Raw genomic sequence first — 20,717 nt, forward strand, 5'->3', positions numbered from 1 at the left:
ATTTGCCTCCATGGGACCTATCTCTCAAAAAATTTTGAACGCCAGTCTATGGCAAAAAAGAAATGATTTTCTGGTCCCGGTTGACTTGTGCCTTGAATTACCCATATGATGTTTGTCAATTTTAAAGACAATTTTTCATGTAAAGACATTTGCAGTTTGTTTCGTAACTATTGAATTACAACATTGTGAAAGATCGTAATTCCAACGACTACAAACCCATCAGTCGCGCTAGTGACGTTAGCTCATTCACAGCCACACTAGATTGTACAAGCATACCAGCAACAGGTCTTAATTGGGCTTTCCTTGCCGAAGAAAATACCATGAGTCAGAGGATTAAACACATCAGGTAAGTTGTATTCGTTCATAGACTGTACATTACATACTGTTAAGTGACCTAGCAGGCAGCAAGATGCAACCGTTAACTAGCATAACAGCTAGCATGCTAATCTTATCATTTCATTACGTTGGTGACGTACATCGTTCGAGACGAGAGATGTAGTCCACTGAGCGGATTCGCACAAAACCAACATAACTTTTGAAGTCTATCGAACAACAGTACTTTCTTGACATGAAAAATTATCTTTTAAATTCACACACATCATATGTGAAATTCGTGGCACAATTCAAACTGGACCAAAAAATAATTGTTATCTCTCCATTAACTCCCGTTCATATTTTTTTGAAAGACAGGTCCCTTGTAGCGGAAGTAAAACCCCAGAGGAAACTTTTGCTTCTCATTTCTATCCCTTCTGTTGCTAAAGAGGCAAAATGGTGATTCTCTTTTAAGGATCATTTAAGTATTACTTTTGTCACAATTATTTCTCCTAATTTGGCCTTAGGAGAAATAAAACAAGCAAAAGATGAGACACATAACAATAAGACAAGTAGGAGTCACATAAGAGACATTAGTTTGAGAAGCAGGAGAAATACGGGAGATCTCTTATATGTTTGAGTGTAGTCTCACTTACAACTTGTTTCTCCTTAGGAGAAATAATGGAGCAGATGGAGTCACATAAGAGATATTAGTTTGAGAAGCAGGAGAAATACGGGAGATCTCTTATATGTTTGAGTGTAGTCTCATTTACAACTTGTTTCTCCTTAGGAGAAATAATAGAGCAAATGAGGAGACATTGCAATGAGAAACTGTTGAGAAGTAGGAGTTACAATTGATATCAGTTTGAGGGTCAAAAAATAGGGCACTCCATAGCATTTCAAACTTTTATTTTATAAAACAAAGCAAAACAGTTGTACTTTAAAAATGGACTTTAAGCAATGGGAGCTTGCACAGATGCACTTTAAAATGGACTTCAAGCAATGGAAGCATGTTAATGCCTTGATATGTTCTTTGTATAATGTGTATTCTTATTTATTTATATTTTGTGTGTGAGTGTGTATGTGAGTATTATTTTTAAAAGCTGCACAAGCAAATTGCATTGTACGGACCAACTGCACAATGGCAATTTAAGACTATCTATAAATCATACAACATGGAGAAATGAACTAATAAACAATAACATAAACAAACTGAACTTGTGCCAAAGCGTGCCATACTGTGTACAATGGTGGATGAAAGCGTGGGCTGGTCAATCTGCGTCTTTTATCCTGGTGATGGAACCAACCAAAGGGAGGAGGGAGAAAAGAGCAGAAAATAGAACATTGTTACTTTGTATTTTTGAGTGGCTCACAAACTAAGACATTTGTTTGACCGTCTGCTTTCATAACTGTGGGAATTTTGATACAGCACAAAGATCAGACACACCTTATTAATCACTTAAACACAGAATGGGGGATGTGATAGCTACCACTCACATTTGCTATTTGTTGCCCAATTGAAAAACAGATTTTATTGATATATTTGTCAAGCTTAAACAAGTTTGTTGAATTCCCTCACCTCATCTAGTGAGTAAACTGTATTGTCAGGCTAGGATTAACCCCTATCCAGCTTACCGCTAGGCAAAACCTTGTTTTGGTTGGACTAAGCCTATTCAGTGTAAAAAAAAAAAATGGGCATCTGAAAATAGTTTACAGTGGGTCCCCGTTAAGTTTGGACGGGTTCCTTCAGGAATCACGATCCCCATTTTCTCAGCAGAAATGGCACAAACTGCAGTTGACACAAACAACCACAAGGTGTCACTTTGGAGTTCTGCCACTACTATTTTTGATGCGACTTGACTTACTGCTTCCATGATGCAGTTTCCAAGTCAGTAGAACAATCAGAGAAAGCTGAGCCATTACCAAACATATATGATAATACAATAGCGTGAGTTTATATATCTTATACCCTATTTGTCACGGTTACTTATAGATTTGATAGTGTAACGATAAGCGCATAAGAGCATAAGAGACTTTCAGCGGGGGCACGGAAACTTAATTTGATCACGGTAGTTTAAGCTTACACTTGACAAAACATTCTAATATGAAAATGTAGATGCAATTGTTGTAAGATGGTGCAGCTCCTTTAAGAAAGCACCGTGCAAAAAAGTAGACGTGCTGGAGCGAGTCATATTCAAAATGCAAAAAATAACACCGCAGATAAAACCAATTATCCTCATTCATTGCAACCGCAGCATGCCTGCTTGCCGACGTTTAAACAAAAAAGATATCAAAGCACCTTTTGCGTTTGAATGTAACACGAAAAAATGTTTAAACAGCTGGACAAATGATTTAGCTAATTGATTATAGCCTGTACACCAGCAATTGTTGAACATTTGGAAAAAGATCGCTCAGCTGTTGCCACAGTCACAGGCAATGTAGAAACAACATGAGAGCAGTACACACTTCCCCGAATGTGGATGTTACACTGTCATAATCTACAGTGGGTCCCAGTTAAAAATTGACACTTCATTCACGATCATGGTGAATGGTGAAATGTAAGTACAACTGCAGCCGCTTGGGGGCAGCATAGTCCGCTGTGGAGTTCCACGGTCGAACCAGACGGCGCATTCGACAGCAAGGGCTGTGATTGGCCGAGTTTTCAGTGCGTTTCTCTGTGTTTTTAGCAGCCCCTGCAACATGCTAGTCCACTGTAGCCTAAGCCTTGTACATAATGTTAAACATAGTTTTGGATTCAGTGGCAAGATTTCTTGATTGTACAGTGTCTGTCTCTCAGTAATGTTTTAAAATGAGAGCTTCGTCAGCCGGCAGTAGGCTACTTTGTCGGTAGTCATGAGAAGTTCGCTTGCTAACAGAACATAAATATGCTGCCCAGAAACCTTGTGAATAGTTCTGATTTTTTTTTACTACACTAACGAGGTTGAAATATAGACTTTGCCTACAGCATCTCCTTAACAGTAATGTTAACAAAATGACAGCATTCATATGACAAAGAAAAACGAATTCGGTCACTCAAGACTGTGCCACAGCAACCAGTGTAGGCTACAGTCCTACCCAATAGGCCTACTCGAAGCAGATAGCGTTGTCTGACGGTCGAGTGGGTTAATGCACGTATTTCCAGAACAGGTCTGCAACTTTCAGGTAGTTCTGAGTTCGAATCTAGGCAGGAGCAGAGCCATATAAAGGCCTAGGCCTATTGTTATCATTTTTTGCAAGGTGTTGCTCCTGGCAATACTTGTTTATAAGACGTTTGGTGATTAATTGATAGCTGTTTTTGGGACACGTTAAACGTTCTTTATAATAAGCGCATCCGGGGAGTAAAACGACTGTTACGCGCTGTTACAACTGTAGGCTACAATGATTGCAATACAAAAATATGCGCGTGTTAGTTTAGTTAGTTTTGTGATGTTTTGCACTTTTGCCTCATGTGTTTTCAGGTTTGAGGGCTTTTTTGGCAAGATTGACCTTGGTTAGACTCTGCATATGTTATTTCTCCGTATGGAAAATAAAGTCAATTTTCGACACACGTCTGTTATTAGTTCAATAACAAGTGTTGCTTGTTAAAACATGTGACTAGTGAAACTCAAATGATTTTAGAAATATTTAGCCAAAGCCAAAAAGTGTTAGAGAGAAGGAGAGACGCCGGTGCAGCTCAGATGTCTTCTTAATTTTCTTTATTCTTTAGTAAAAGGTGCAGAACATTATTAAACTTTGACTAACGTTTCGATGTTCGTTAGTCAAAAACATCGACACATCGAAATGTTAGTCAAAGTTTAATAATGTTCTGCAGCTTTTACTGAAGAATAAAGAAAATTAAGAAGACATCTGAGCTGCACCGGCGTCTCTCCTCTCTAAAATATCTGTCCTGGCCTGGTTGCAACGGATTGTGGCCAAACGACAGAAGCGCGGAGAACCCTCCTTTGTCTACCAAAAAGTGTTACTTTTGTGCCCCGCGCTCCCCCACTGCTTGTGAAAGAAGGGGATGGGGGAGGGGGGCTTAACGTGAAAAAGCTTAATGTCACAAAACGGCAACGAGTCGTTTTAGGCTACAGGCCTTCATAATGGTAGGCTACAGGAAGTGGGGGGAGGGTATGGGATGACCAGAGCCGTCATCTATCGTCTTTCCAGGCACACAGCTCGTTATATAGCCTATCGACTGCCTTAACAGATAGGCTTTGCTCTTGGGTTTGGCCTTACAGCGAACTCTGCTCTTGTTGCTTGCAGTTTGTTAAATAAAGCGATGCAGATTACATTATTTATTTCTGATTAATTGCGTCTTTTGATGTATTTTGCAACATTTGCTTGTTAGGCTGGGCTACTGTCAATGTCCTGTACAGGTCAATGTTCAACAATTGCTGGTGTAGGCCTAGGCTATTAATCAATTAGGGACTGTTCGTTATTTATTTAATTAAGGGGCTACCGGAGGAGTTTTGGGAGCGTTAGTCAAAAAAGACGTGACCCTCCCTCGCCAGCAAGAATTTTTTCTATGACCCTCCAAAGTGATTGAGAAAAAACGCATGACCCTCCCCAGTCCCAACAATTTATTGATGCCTTAGGCTACTGGGTCAATTTGGGAGCTTGCATGCTACGACTACTTCCTTGAAAGTTCCTTCCTTGTCGTTTGCACAATTTCACAAATAATCACCGGGACCGAAACAAACCTGTCAACTTTTCCCGGGTTTATCGCGTATTTTAACTTTTTCCTCGCTGTCTTAGGAGGAGCTGCAGGGCCGTCGCAAGGGGATGCGAGGCCCTGTGCGAACTTGACAGATGCAAGGTCCTTTTCACTTACGTGCATAAAATCATGCGATAGCTTACTTTACACATAGCCAAGGCTACCGTCGGTGTATTTTAATAGTAGTAGTAGTTAAGAGGGGAAATTCAATTGTATAGCCTATAACATTAGCTGAGTCACATATTTGGCCATATGGTGTTTATCATAGGCTACATCACGAAACCAAATAGTGTAACAAAGGCGAACACTTTAACAGGGGGAATTAATTGCACTCTAAAAAATGCTGGGTTGAAAACAACCCAAACTGGGTTGTTTTCAACCCAGCCGCTGAGTAAAATGGGGTCCAACACAGCATTGGGTTATCTTAACCAAGCAAATTGGGTTACTAAATTTAACCCAACAACTGGGTTGAAATTTAACCAATATGTTGGTTGGTTTTTAAAATACTCTGTTGTTACAAACTTTTAATAACTCAAAGTTTGTATTTACTTACTTGAAAGAACACCTTCTGTTAACAGCTTGCATGGTATAAACAGTCTATCAAATGGCCATCAAAAGCCATGCAATGAAATAAAATAGTTCGACACAATTACAGTATTCATTTGATAGTTTTCTTTATTTTTGAATAGATAGCCTAGTATAAAATGCATGTGACACTTCCACGAAGTCAGGCAGATTCCAAAGTCCGTTTTGGGGGTCAGTCCTGTCAATCAAAGAAAAAAAGAGTGCATTTTTATCACTCAGCATACAGCACTTTATATCAAGACTTGCATGAACCATTACCAGTGAATTATATTGACAGACATAAAAATCCACCAGGAGACAAATTATTAGTGCAACACACTCGGAAACCATGACCACCTAATATTACAGAGTTGTTTTAAACATAATACCAGTAATAGCCTACAAAACGTGCGTTTATGTCAGATGAGCTTGATAACACTAACATTACCATTAGCCTAACATTAGGCTGACAAACATAAGTTCAGCAGTGCTAACGTTAGCTAGCTAACGTAACACATTATTCAGTTAGTGAATCCAAGTTAATGTTATACACCAAGAACCACCCAGTAGGTTACATGGCTATAATATGAGGCTACCCTGAATGATTTAATAAGATGTTGTTTGGCATGATTAATATCGTAAGTTACGTGTCGTGAAGAGACTACTTCGACTGTGTTAGCTAGTTGACAAACGTTAGCCACGAAGCATATTTAATTAGCATAAAGTTTCCAAGTCTGCTAACGTTACCTACCAGCTGCTGGTATGCTAATTGTAGTTCGTTGTAAAAGTTTGTTTTGTTTCTGTTCAACAGTTCCTAACCAGTGAATACAGAACTATGTTTTTATGAGTCTGTACTTAACCCTTAAAGGTGTAGGTTTTTGAACATTCTAAGTTCCGCAACAATTGAAGGTTCTAAAATTCTATGTTGAATTCAATGAACCCAGATATTCTTTAGAATGTTCATTTCTCAACATTCCCGTCACACCCTTTGTGACGGTACTCCTTTAAGGGTTAATAGTAGATTTAGTAGATTAGTAGATTTAACATTAACAATAGCTAATATTAGCTGGAATGACACCTGCTAACCTGCTTGAAGCTGAACGAAATGGAAGGCAGAATATTCCTTGATATCACAAAGGCTATGTCTCTGGGTGGACTTTTAAAATCCGGCTGGATAAAAATAAATAAATAAATAAATAAAAGCAGATACATACCTTCCGAAATCACCTGATTTCCATTGCATTTTGACAGCTGCTGGACTTGACGGTTGAAAGAATATGCCTGCCTGCCTGACGATTTTTTTTTCTCAACCTTCAAATAACTATGCAGCTGTGTTGAAGTCACCCTGGTGCTGGGTAGTGTACTCCACGTCAGGTGGGGGACAGGAGGGAGCACAGCCCCAAACTATCAACCCAGCAGTGATAAACTATCAACCCAGCAAGCTGGGTTACAGAAATGACCCAATATGAGTAAAAACCACCAAACAAAATGACACAACAGCCTCAACCCAGTGTTTGGGTTGAAAAAACAACCCAGCATTTTTTAGAGTGTGGGCATGAATCATTGTGCTGAACGGTATTTGTCAATGAGCAGAAACACACACGACATTCAAACTATTGATAAGATGTACTGGTCTGTATCTATTGGCTAACATTGGACAAATAAATGACACTGACTCGCCATATCCTGACTCAGGAAAAAAAACATTTTCTTGCTTTGCCGCAAACTCAGCAATGAAATCATAGGCCAGTTTGCAGGTAGCCTAACGTCTTTTTCATAGAAGGGAGAGCCCAGTCTCTCCTGTGACATGGAGGTGCGCAAATAGTTTTTAATAGCCTGTTCAACTTCGAAAAGCTTCGTTCACCCGATGCCAGTCACTGATCGCAATTTCAAAGTTCGGAAAGCTTCATCTTTTTAAGTTTTAAGTGCAGTGGCCCCTATCTGCCCCCTTTGGAATTATATCTCGAGCCTATTATAAGGTCCAGTGCGTTATGTCCTGGGATTCGGATGTGCTCAAAAAGAAAAGAAAAAACACTTTTTTATAGATGGTTATGAGGAGCAATGTGAGAGATAAATTTGATGATCATTGATCGTTGTTTTGGGACGTTAAGCCTGACCATTGAAGAATGAATGAAGAATGACCATTTTTTTATACGAAAATATTTCTTAACTACAAAAACTCAGTGTCTAAAAACTCAGTGTCATTCAGACTCAACCCTCTTGTTGTTTTATTATCTTTTTCGTTGTCGTTTGAACATTGGCAAGCAGGCATGTTGCGGTTGCAATTTAAGTGACATTTCTACAGTAGGCCTACAACATGCTGTTAGGCTGGGCTACTGTCAATGTACTTGTACAGGTAAATGTTCAACAATTGCTGGTGTACAGGTTATATAATCAATTAGCTAAATCATTTGTCGTTTGAACGTCGGCAAGCAGGCATGCTTTGGTTGCAATGAATGAGGATAATTGCTTTTTTTTGCATTATTTTGAATATGACTCGCTCCAGTCTCAACAGCACGTACTTTTTCCACACGCTAAGTTCTAACACACATAGGCCTATCCCCTCTCGCTTTCTCTCTCTCCATCCCTGCACACGGTGCTTTCTTAAAGGAGCTGCACCATTTTACAACAATTGCATCTACATTTTCATATTAGAATGTTTTGTCAAGTGTAAGCTTAAACTACCGTGATCAATTTAAGTTCCCGTGCCCCCGCTGCGTCATGGAAGCAGTAAGTCAATCGCATCGTAAAATAGTAGTGGCACCCAAGTGACACCTTGTGGTTGTTTGTGTCAACTGCAGTTTGTGCCATTTCTGCTGAGAAAATGGGGTGCGTGATTCATGAAGGAACCCGTCCAAACTTAACGGGGACCCACTGTACCACCAGCCTTTTGGCAAGTTGAAAAATAGATGACTTCTGTAAAATCTCTGCTTTAAAGCAAGACCTAAATGAGAGGAGTTGTGTTGGGAATGTCGGTGCAATGTCCATGCTATAATGGCCTGACAAACGTACTGCCTTTTCAAGCAGTTCATCATCACCTGTGAGTTGAAGGATCATAGGACGTAAAGACTCAACCACATAACAAGTTTTCCGCATGCTTGCACATCTTTGGGAGAGCTGACTGATTATGATGTCCAGAGTTGCATTAAATACCTGCACTTTGAAGTATCTCTCTGCATCGGTTAAGCGTTCATCTTCCGATAGTTCGTCAAAGTGACGCTTCACTCTCCGCGCTCTAACATTTTCAAATGTACTCTGAACCCCCATTTATTTGCGAGTGTCTGCGCTGTAGCCTTGGCCTGGCCAAAGGCACGCAGGTAGTCAGAAAGGACCGGTATAGAATTTTCCAGCAATTGCATTGCGGGGGGTAGCGACGGAGGTCACAGGCCCTGGTGCGACTGCACTTGCTGCACCTACTAGGCCTAGTTACGCCACTGCGTGGAGCGCTAATGTGTCTACTGTAAATCATTCATGTGTGAAAGTCATTAGGCTGGAAGCGCTAATGTGTCTAAGCTCATTAGTCTACTTTCAATAGGCCTACTGTACAGCCTGAGAGGGGGACATAACCTATAGCCTAGGCTACTGTAGAGTAGGCCTACAGTAGGCTACTGTATAGGCTAAACAATCAGTTGTGAAAGTCTGCAACGAAAGTTTCCTAATGGAAGCGCTAACGTGTCTATTGAGCTCATTAGCCTACTTTCAATAGGCCTATTGTACAGCCTGAGAGGGGGAACATGGCCTACTGTAGTGTGAACAATCAGTTTACTTAGTTACATTTGTTTAGTTAAATCCAGTTTTCTACTCTATCTCCATGATATGCTTAGCCTATAGAAAGACGAAGTCGGGAAAGTGCTTCAGAGAAAACGTATTTATTGAAATAATGAAGTCTACATTCTACATTCTACAGTCTAAATTTAAAGCACGTTGAATCCCTGGGAAGATCTGCGTGTTGTGCAGAGGAATTCGTTGATCTTATTGATGCAGTCCTTCAGTTCACTCCTCCCCATAGCAGGGAACTTTCGTTGTAGTGTTGAGACCACAAAGTTTTTCACATTTTGCGGCAGTGCTCGCTTGCCCTTCGCTCCATCCCAGTTGGTGGTTTTGCTCCAGGCTTTATAGTGTTCCTCTGTGACGATGGACCTGAAGAGCAGGCATCCGTATCTGCCCACTTGGCCGGAGCTCTGTTGGTGAATCTTAGCGTGGTCTTCGGGACCAACATCACACAAGGTCACGTCTGCGTGTTGACTAGGAACTTGGATGCTGTCGTTGAGTGTGACGGAGAGGGCCAATGGAGACATCTGCAAGGAGGACGTTTCTGGAGCTGGTGTCGAGGTGCACCTGGGGATTGGTCTCTCAGGCGTCGAATAACTTCTCTGCTCACGTAGCGTCGCCTGAAGTTCTCCGATTCCAACTCTCATCTCCTGTAAAATGTCTCTGGCTCTCCAAGTGGCTGCCTCTCGGAGTTGTTGAAGCTCTCGTTTGAGGTTTTTGACCTCCGCTTTCAACCGATCATTCTCGGCGTCTCTCTCGGCTACTCGAGCTTTCTCTGCTCTCTCGGCTACTCGAGCTTTCTCTGCAAAATGTGTGAAAGTCATTAGGCTGGAAGCGTGTCTACTGTCAGTGACTAGTGCGAGAAGCGGGTTCTGTGTTGTAGGCTATGCATTTTTCCGACACTTGGCTGAAAGCTCCCCTCCCCCACCCCCTTCTTTCACAAGCAGTGCAGCTTTCTGAAGCGGTGCCTTTTGAAGCTAATGTAACAAATACCACCAATATTGTTGTGTGGCAATAAAAGTATCCAGGGTTTGCGCAAGTAGCCTAAATAGGCCTATATAAATAAATTAAGGACATACAATCCTTAAAGCTTAACGTAGCCTACATGTAGATTAATGTCCCAAAACGTCAACAAGTCGTTTTATGCGCTCATTATATATGGATTTCTATGAAACGTCACAAAATCATGCGTGCGCAACCAAGAGGCAGAAAGCACCATAGAACAGCATAGAGCAATGCAAAAGAGCAAAAGAATAAAATGATTTTTTTGTGCTGACAACTGCACCAATTCGAAATCACGATGGTTAGAGAATGTTAAATATGTTCTATTAATATCCCTAACGGAATGCATGTCTTCGCCAAAAATGACAAAATACGATGTTATGTTAATAATGCAAATGAACGGCACACTTTGAAATATAGTCGGAAATGAGATGTTATCATCATTGAGACAACAGGGGTATACAATAAAATCCGATTGTAGCTTACAGCAGCCGGCTATTTAGGTTAAGTTTATAACGTTGTGGACGGCCACCAAGCGTCTTCTGCCCCACGGCTGCAACACAGTCTTGAGTGACCGGATTCGTTTTCCTTTGTCATATGAATGCTGTCATTTTGTTAACATTACTGTTAAGGAGATGCTGTAGGCAAATGCTATATTTCAACCTCGTTAGTGTCAGAACTATTCACAAGGTTTCTGGGCAGCATTTTTATGTTCTGTTAGCAAGCGAACTTCTCATGACTACCGACAAAGTAGCCTACTGCCAGCTGACGAAGCTCTCATTTTAAAACATTACTGAGAGACAGGCACTATACAATCAAGAAATCTTGCCACTGAATCCAAAACTATGTTTAACATTATGTACAATGCTTAGGCTACAGTGGATTAGCATGTTGCAGGGGCTGCTAAAAACAGAGAAACGCACTGAAAACTCGGCCAATCACAGCCCTTGCTGTCGAATGCGCCGTCCGGTTCGACCGTTGAACGCCACAGCGGACTATGCTGCCCCCAAGCGGCTGCAGTTGTCCTTACATGTCACCCAGCTGCGTGAATCACCATTATTGTGAATGAAGTGTCAATTTTTAACGGGGACCCTCTGTAGTTCAGAGTCCTGATGTCAAAAAAGTAATTTGGGAAATTTTTTTTTGTCATCTGGGAGCTGGCTCCATAGTCAGGACGCATAACAACTAAATGCAGCGTTGCCTTGTTTAGTTCTGATAGTGGGTTTCAATAGGAACATTTCTCCTGTGATCAGTGAGGTTTAAGTGATGAGTATTGCTGGAACATGTCACACAGTCTCATTGAAGGGCAAATCTGGTGTAAACTGATTCAAAGCCTTGTTGTTCGAGCTCACCAGGCACTGTCCAAAGGACAAAGAACAATAAAATGTGTCATAACCTATGGACAAGAAAGTAAAGCTGACTCAATATGGCAAAAAAGCCTTTGGTATCTTCTTTCCATTACAGGGTTTCCCCAGGTTTAACCACCCCAAATAAGACTAAACCTTTTTAAGACCACTTACATGAAAATTAAGACCTACATCACACCCATTATGCGGTTGTAAAACACCAGATCAAATCCATAATGACAATTAAAACAACACTTCCTCATGATGTGCTGTCCTCTCCTTTTGACTGATTATGTTGATTCATTGCTGCCGGTGCGAAAACCCAAAGTATTGTTTGCGCATATTCCAAGAAATTAGACTAGTGTACCGATACCGATACCACATCAAGAATAGCGATTTCGATACTTCTTCGATAATTCTTAAAAAATCTATTTGATTTGGGGGCCCAGACCACCTTGACATCCTCAGTAATATTGAATATAGTGTTATCATTCACACCAGTGGGCATCTTAGATTCTGCTTGACTCTTTCCACACACACAGAAAATTATGGCTTATTTCATGTTTCTATTTCGTATACCTTCAAATTCATATAGTGTACAGTTAATGTATAGTATTTTTTAATCTGCATAATTACTATTAATCTGCTTAATTGCTAAACATATTTAGTCATTTGAATACTTAATATTTATTTTTAAACTATTACACCTAGGCAAATTTTAATGTGGTGTGTAGGCCTAGGTGTAATTGAGTGCTTGTCACTTTAAGAAATACGTGAGTAATTACTGTAGCCTTCAGTCTCACGGTTTTAGGCTAGTGAATAATAGTTGCACATAATGTATAAGGATATGTGGATGCAATTCATTGTTGTCTGTCATTAGATAAAATAAATGTAAATAAAAAACTATCAAGTTCGTAGAATGTTCAATAATGATTTTAGCACTAATGACGAATGACATACAGCCCGATGCCGAAGCACCACCATTGAAAAAGCTGTTGGTAGCATCGGCTAACTAGCGCCAGATTTTGGAGTGCAGGGGACAAGCCGAGATGGGCTATGAAACATAAGTTCACACTCGGTATCATGTTTCAACACACTTTAGGTCAATATCACACCGGAATTCTCCTTTAAAAGTATTGATACTAATAAAATTAGGTATTGTGACAACTGCTAATAGCTATTGCGACACTTTTGTAGTATCGGTGCACCGTGCAACACTAAATTAGACGATCCCTGATGTTACGCAACCCCCTGTTGAATTTTCACATTGTTGTTGTTTTTTCCCCCATTTCTCCTTGCTTGCAGGCTAGTATAATTAAAATTTAAGACCTTCGTTTAAAAAATTAAGACTTCGGCAACGGAATTTAAGACTTTTTCAGACCTTAATTAAGGAACATGACATTTAAGACCGTTTAAAGACTTTTAAGACCCCGCGGCTACCCTGCATTAGGTCAGGAATACCAAAAGTACTTCTATACGGCTCTGGGCTATACTTCCCTGTCCATAACTCAGAATTGGCTGTGCCACATTTTCTTTTTCCTATGAACAGCACACAGTGATTTCCAACAAGAGCTATGGATCAATTCATACCGGATTTGTCCTTTTGTAATTTGTTGATTTGTAAACAAGTAGGAGTGCTTTAGGGTCAATCCGGTAAATCAAAGACAATGACTCAATATTACATCTAAATTAGCCCAAAACATTTAGCTCTGATCACTCAAGAGACACTGACAATTGTCAAGAACAAAAACAAAATACAGAAAATACAGTATACACCATACAACAAATATTGTTGGTGAGTTAATCATTTTGGCCATGTCATTTTTTTTAACTTTTGATGTATGTTCAGCCCATCTGTAAAATATCTTAAAATTTCGCCTCTATCATTTCTATGACAATGTGATTTTGTAACTTTTGTAGCTACACAGTTTAACGTTAACTGTATAAAAGTTGAATACTTTTAGTGCAATAGAGGCCTACCCTTTATAAAAAGCCCACCAATAATGCTCACCACAATTGGAAATAATTTAAAATAAGAGAAAATTACCCCAGCTTCATGGATGTTTTGGAACCTCCAGCCCTCGTAACAAAAGCCTCTTTGACCTTTGTGGATTCCACAGCTGTCCATCCACAGAGCGTTTCACAGTGCATAACGTAGGCTGCAAATAAAAAGCAAAATCAATCTATCAGTGTGGTAATAATAGCTCTGAAACTGACAGTTCCAGTCATTGATTTTGATTAGCTGAAACGTGTTCCTTTCTGTTGTAATTCCCAAGTTAACCTTACACATCCTTGTGTACACATCCCTACGCAAAGAATGGTAAAAAATGAAGTTGTTACAAGCTGTGGCCAATGTTCCACTTACCATTGTGTGACAGTCTACATGAACTATTTATTGATGTAGGGGTGTATTTATAAAACCATCAACTGTGCATAAGGTAAGACAACCAGGCTGAAATGACTAAAAGAGGAATACAATAATCTGTTGGAAATTTATCTTAATGCCTCAATTAAAAAATGAGGAAAAAATCCAACCTTTAAACACACCAATATTCTTTGTGAATGAACCAGGTATCGTAAATTAATAAATGTTATTCCTTAAAATACAGGAGGCATAAGTAAGGAACCCCCTATGTTAAAATCCCATAGAGGCAGGCAGATTTTTATTTTTAAAGGCCAGTTATTGAATGGACTCAGGATACTATGCATCCTGATAAAGTTCCCTTGGCCTTTGTAATTAAAAGATAGATAGATAGCCCCACATCACATACCCTTCACCATACCTAGATATAGCATGGTTTTATTTCAGTTAGGCTAATAGCTGGTTTGATTTGCATGCTACAGATTATATTAATTGCAAAAGAAATGTTGACTGGTAAGTTATTCATGACTGCAGATGCTGACTTGCCTATCTCTCGACCCCTCGACCGCAGCAACGCTACTTTCCTAGTTTACATGGGTTACAAGAATGCCCTTTCACTCCTGTTACAATATGTAATTTATAGCAGGTTAAACAAAAGTGAGAACATATTGTGGGGAAAAATATACTTACCATTTTGGTACGCTGTTTGTTCAGCAATTTGATCTGATGGTCTAGCGTAGTCTTCCATTTTTTTTTAAGAAGCTGCCGGCCTCTTTTCAGTGGCACTGAGCTGGAACCAGTTTAAACCAGTGGCAATAACGTTAGCTTCGTCATCTTGACTGACATCCAAAAGACATTTTAAAATTCCGTGCATTTTGGCTACAGCATGGCTTAACACCATTCAAAACATACAGACTAAAGCTGTATAAGGCAAAGTAAGCTAGCAACGTTAAATTGTCTAACGTTAGCTTTATATACAAGCGGCACAGCCAGTGATGTAACTTACAAATAGCTAACATTAACTAACTAGCTAACTTTGTGCTGCTTCGTCAGGTTGTTCAATGATATATTGAGTCTAAAAATATGCAAGAACGTTAGCAAATTACCAAACCAAATTACCAAATTATCACATGGTTAGGCCTACTGTTTGCAAATGTGAACTTGAAAATATGTGCAATTAAAACAAATAAGCCAATGAAAATCATTTGAGAATTGTTGTACAGCTACAACAGCTAGAGCTCTTACAGATCAGACTAATTTATAAAACAAATAAGTCTGGATGAGCATTAAATGAGTTCACTTAGAGAGCTCTCTGATGGATAAGCCTGAGTAAAATATGAGATATATAAATTGAGCAAGTCTGAGTATTGTATAAGCCTTTGCTGAGATCTCTTTTGTAAATCAAAAAAGGACTAAACTGAGATAACTAGAATGAGAACGGTTCAAGCTTGTGAAGAGATCTCTTTTACAGAACTGATGGAGCCTAATCTGAGATTTACCAAAAAGATCTGAAATGAGTTGCATGCATGAGTTTACAGAGAGAGCTCTCTGGTGGATCAGCCTGAGTAAAATATGAGATGAATAAATTAGACAACACTGAGCATTATTGAAAATATTGATGAGATCTCATTTGTAGATTAAAGGGAGTCTACACAGAGATAACTTAACTCTTTTGCTCCAGAGACAAACCTGAGAAGCGGGAGACGAAAGCAATAATCTCATTTTTATATCACTGTGATCTCATTATTGTCTAGGAGAAACAATTGAGAAAGAGAGGAGCTCTCATTTTAACATTTTCTTTCCTCTGGGACAGAAGTCACTGGGACACTCTATTGCGTGCAGAGGGAATAGAGCATCACAGTCCCGCCCACAGGAGTTTCCGGAAGTAAGAATTCAATGCAATTTCTCCATTGACAATTCGGGTATAAGCCATAAAAACTTAACTGCGCATGGTAGACTCAAAACCAGCTACGGCTGTACTAAGCGATTGTATATGGTCATATAGAGGGCGAAAATTCAAGGGGCACTAACCTTGTTTTGAAATAAATGTATTTTAATCGCGATGTCTTGGATAAGTACTTCATTACCCACAATCCTGAACAATCCCACAATCCCACAGTGATGCCTCTGATTGGTGGAAAGGCCGTTATGATCATAGTTTGAAACTTTATCAGCGAAAATTATTGACAAAGATGGCGGAGTCTTTTACTGCCTATGGCGAAAATCTTAATGTGAATAAAAACTTTCTAGACGAACATTGGTACTTGTATCAACAAGGATTGTGGTTTATATATCACACTAACTTAGTCAGGGCCAATACACCATCAAATAGAACACTAAATGCTAGTTAAAACACTTTTTCACAACTTTTCAGGTAGCCGATAGGCTAATCATTAGCCTTTCAGACATTAGAATGTCATTATAATGCTGCTAACATTAATATAATGTTTTAGTGACCTTGTCCTATGAACATGAATTGTTGTTTATAGGAAACATCAACTTAGTCGAGGCATAAAAAGCCCTGTATCTCATTAAGTACTTCAACTTTTGAACTAGCTAGCTAGCTGATAACACATGCAAGCTGGATGCTACCACCGGCTAGCAGCTAGACACTGCAGTAAAACCGTCCATGCCCCCGTGAATATTTCACTGTTTCAAGGACGAAATTTAGAGTGTCCAAAGGGGTGAAAACCACTTTAAATCGGGTCACATTATTGACTGTTGTGTGTCCGAGGGTTAGCTTGTGGGTTTTGTAAGGGCCAGCATGAGGGACAAGACCTACAAAGTTGTGTGGTGAGTTTTGCAGGGAGGTTGGTAATGCTAGTTAACATTAGCTAGGCTACTGTAGCCTTCATACTGTACGAGTCATATCATCAATCATTAACCTAGAAATACTTTGTACATTTAATGAACATTTTGCGTAATAATTCACAGCAAACTGAATATGGTGGTCCAAGAGCAGACCATGCACTGGTCCATGCATCAGGATGGCAGTCAGATACGAAGCACTGCACAATGTTGCTAACGTTAACCGCTTTCACACACACACACACGATATAAAATACACGATGGTAAATATAACATTCAATACCAAAACACAATTATTTGCACGATTACTCCTGAAATAACTGCTATTAACTGCACATTCACTATATAAAAATCACTGTTTGGAGGAAAGGGTTCGCGTGCTGTCACCGGTTGGAAATGATTTTGCGCTGGTTCGTGCATTGCTTATATATTATTCAGTGAGGCGCGGTGGTTTATGGGATGAGTAGTTCCTTCGCTCGGAAATGAAAATATGTACACAGTCTTGTACCTTTGACTTTTTTTGGACTTTCTCTTCGTTTTTTCACTCGAAATGATGCGTTGTATGCTTATGAGTTACTCCGTAGCTGATTAGCCTAAGACATGCTCTAAAACTCTTTAGATACGGATTTTTCCAAAACGTCAATGGGAGAAATTAATGGGAAATTTACTTCCGGAAACTAAGCTCTCTCGGAGGAGGGGCGGGACTGTGATGCTCTATTTGAAAGACAACTGATTATCCCGCCCCTCGGACTGAGCACTGCGAACGGTGAGTGCCCAGACCCTACATTTTAATGTGGGTCTGGCTCGTCAGGCTAGGTGATTCACGCAGCTGGGTGAAATGTAAGTACAACTGCAGCCGCTTGGGGGAAGCATAGTCCGCTGTGGCGTTCCACGGTCGAACCGGACGGAGCATTCGACAGCAAGGGCTGTGATTGGCCGAGTTTTCAGTGCATTTCTCTGCGATTTTAGCAGCCCCTGCAACATGCTAGTCCACTGTAGCCTATAAGCTTTGTACATAATGTTAAACATAGTTTTGGATTCAGTGGCAAGATGTCTTGGTTGTACAGTGCCTGTCTCTCAGTAATGTTTTAAAATGAGAGCTTCGTCAGCTGGCAGTAGGCTACTTTGTCGGCAGTCATGAGAAGTTCGCTTGCTAACAGAACATAAATATGCTGCCCAGAAACCTCGTGAATAGTTCTGATTTATTTTACTAGACTAACGCATACCTGTCAACATTTAGCTTTCCAAAAACGGGAGATTTTTGTGATGTTTTGCACTTTTGCCTCATGTGTTTTCAGGTTTGAGGGCTTTTTTGGCAAGATTGACCTTGGTTAGACTCTGCATATGTTATTTCTCCGTATGGAAAATAAAGTCAATTTTCGACACACGTCTGTTATTAGTTCAATAACAAGTGTTGCTTGTTAAAACATGTGACTAGTGAAACTCAAATGATTTTAGAAATATTTAGCCAAAGCCAAAAAGTGTTAGAGAGAAGGAGAGACGCCGGTGCAGCTCAGATGTCTTCTTAATTTTCTTTATTCTTTAGTAAAAGGTGCAGAACATTATTAAACTTTGACTAACGTTTCGATGTTCGTTAGTCAAAAACATCAACACATCGAAACGTTAGTCAAAGTTTAATAATGTTCTGCACCTTTTACTAAAGAATAAAGAAAATTAAGAAGACATCTGAGCTGCACTGGCGTCTCTCCTTCTCTCTAAAATATCTGTCCTGGCCTGGTTGCACCGGATTGTCGCCAAACGACAGAAGCGCGGAGAACCCTCTGTCTACCAAAAAGTGTTACTTTGTGCCCTGCGCTCCCCCACTGCTTGTGAAAGAAGGGGGTGGGGGTGGGGGTGGGGGAGGGGGGCTTAACGTGAAAAAGCTTAATGTCCCAAAACGGCAACAAGTCATAATGGTAGGCTACAGGAAGTGGGGGGAGGGTATGAGATGATCAGAGCCGTCTTCGCTATTCAGAAAGCATCTTCTATGGTCTTTCCAGGCGCACACAGCTCGTTACCATATAGCCTATCGAGTGCCTTAACAGATAGGCTCTGCTCTTGGGTTTGGCCTCACAGCGAACTCCACCCTCTTGTTGCTTGCAGTTTGTTAAATAAAGCGATGCAGATTACATTATTTATTTCTGATTAATTGCGTCTTTTGATGTATTTTGCAACATCTGCTTGTTAAGCTGGGCTACTGTCAATGTCCTGTCCAGTACAGATAAATGTTCAACAATTGCTGGTGTTGCTCGCCAGCAAGAAATGTTTCTATGACCCTCCAAAGTGATTGAGAAAAAACGCATGACCCTCCCCAGTCCCAACAATTTATTGATGCCTTCTGTAGGCTACTGGGTCAATTTGGGAGCTTGCATGCTACGACACCTTCCTTGAAATGCCTTGAAAAGGCTGTCGTTTGCACAATTTCACAAATAATCACCGGGACCGAAACAAACCTGTCAACTTTTCCCTGGTTTATCGCGTATTTTAACTTTTTCCTCATTGTCTTAGGAGGAGCTGCAGGGCCGTCGCAAGGGGGTGCGAGGCCCTGTGCGAACTTGACATGGTGTGAGGCCCTGTGCGAACTTGACAGATGCATGAACTTACGTGCATGAAATCATGCGATAGCTTACTTTACACATAGCCAAGGCTACCGTCTGTGCATTTTAGTAGCCTAGTCTAATAAGCTACACCAGCTTGTCTTTAAGAGGGGAAATTGTATAGCCTATAACATTAGCTGAGTCACATATTTGGCCATATGGTGTTTATCATAGGCTACATCACGAAACCAAATAGTGTAACAAAGGCGAACACTTTAACAGGGGAAATTAGCCTAATTGGGCATGAATCATTGTGCTGAACGGCATTTGTCAATGAGCAGAAACACACACGACATTCAAACTGTTGATAAGATGTGCACTATGAAACTGGTCTGTAGGCTAACATTGGACAAATAAATGACACTGACTCGCCATATCCTGACTCTGAAAAAACATTGTCTTGCTTTGTCGCAAACTCAGCAATGAAATCATAGGCCAGTTTGCAGGTAGCATAACGTCTTTTTCAATTCATAGAAGGGAGAGCCCAGTCTCTCCTGTGACATTGAGGTGCGCAAATAGTTTTTAATAGCCTGTTCAACTTCGAAAAGCTTCACCCGATGCCAGTCACTGATCGCAATTTCAAATTTCGGGAAGCTTCGTTCAAGTTAAGTTTTAAGTGCAGTAGGCCCCTATCTGCCCCCTTTGGAATTATATCTCGAGCCTATTATAGGTCCAGTGCGTTAGGCTATGTCCTGGGATTCGGACGTGCTCAAGAAGAAAAGAAAAAACACTTTTTTTTTTTTTTTATAGATGGTTATGAGGAGCAATATGAGTCTGAACTCCTTGTCATTCAGACTCAACCCTCTTGTTGCTTTGATATCTTTTTCGTTGTCGTTTGAACGTCAGCAAGCAGGCATGCAGCGGTTGCAATGAATGAGGATAATTGGTTTTATCTGCGGATTTATTTTTTGCATTAATTTGAATATGACTCGCTCCAGTCTCAACAGCACGTCTACTTTTTTCACACGCATCTAAGTTCTAACACACATCCCCTCTCGCTTTCTCTTTCCATCCCTGCGCACAGGGCTTATATGACGTTTTTCCTTCCCATGCGTTGAGTGCCAAAAACGTAATATTAGGCTACGTTTTTAGCTTTTTTTTTTAATTACAAAACTAGACACTTTACACACCTTATATGTGGTTTTGGGAACTCTGTGATGAATGGAAATTAAATATATGACGATCGTGAAACTCATGAAAACGCACAATCTGGACATTTTATCATAACTCGGTTGCCGCTTTGGGTCGAATCAGTGATT

General features: G+C 40.2%; 1 protein-coding gene and 1 long non-coding RNA gene across 5 annotated transcripts in view; one reads left to right on the forward strand and one right to left on the reverse strand.

The window, feature by feature from the left end:
• Positions 1-20,717, forward strand: part of afmid (arylformamidase) — a 107,756-nt gene that overhangs the window by 16,129 nt on the left and 70,910 nt on the right. The window lies entirely within an intron of this gene.
• LOC121677481 lies at positions 1,379-13,953 on the reverse strand. Its single transcript, XR_006020993.1, has 2 exons — positions 13,739-13,953; positions 1,379-1,602 (listed from the first exon to the last, which is right to left on the reverse strand). It is a non-coding gene; the product is annotated as an uncharacterized LOC121677481 (long non-coding RNA).

Source organism: Alosa sapidissima, chromosome 12, assembly GCF_018492685.1.
Source record: "Alosa sapidissima isolate fAloSap1 chromosome 12, fAloSap1.pri, whole genome shotgun sequence".
Classification (NCBI taxonomy): Eukaryota; Metazoa; Chordata; class Actinopteri; order Clupeiformes; family Clupeidae; genus Alosa; species Alosa sapidissima.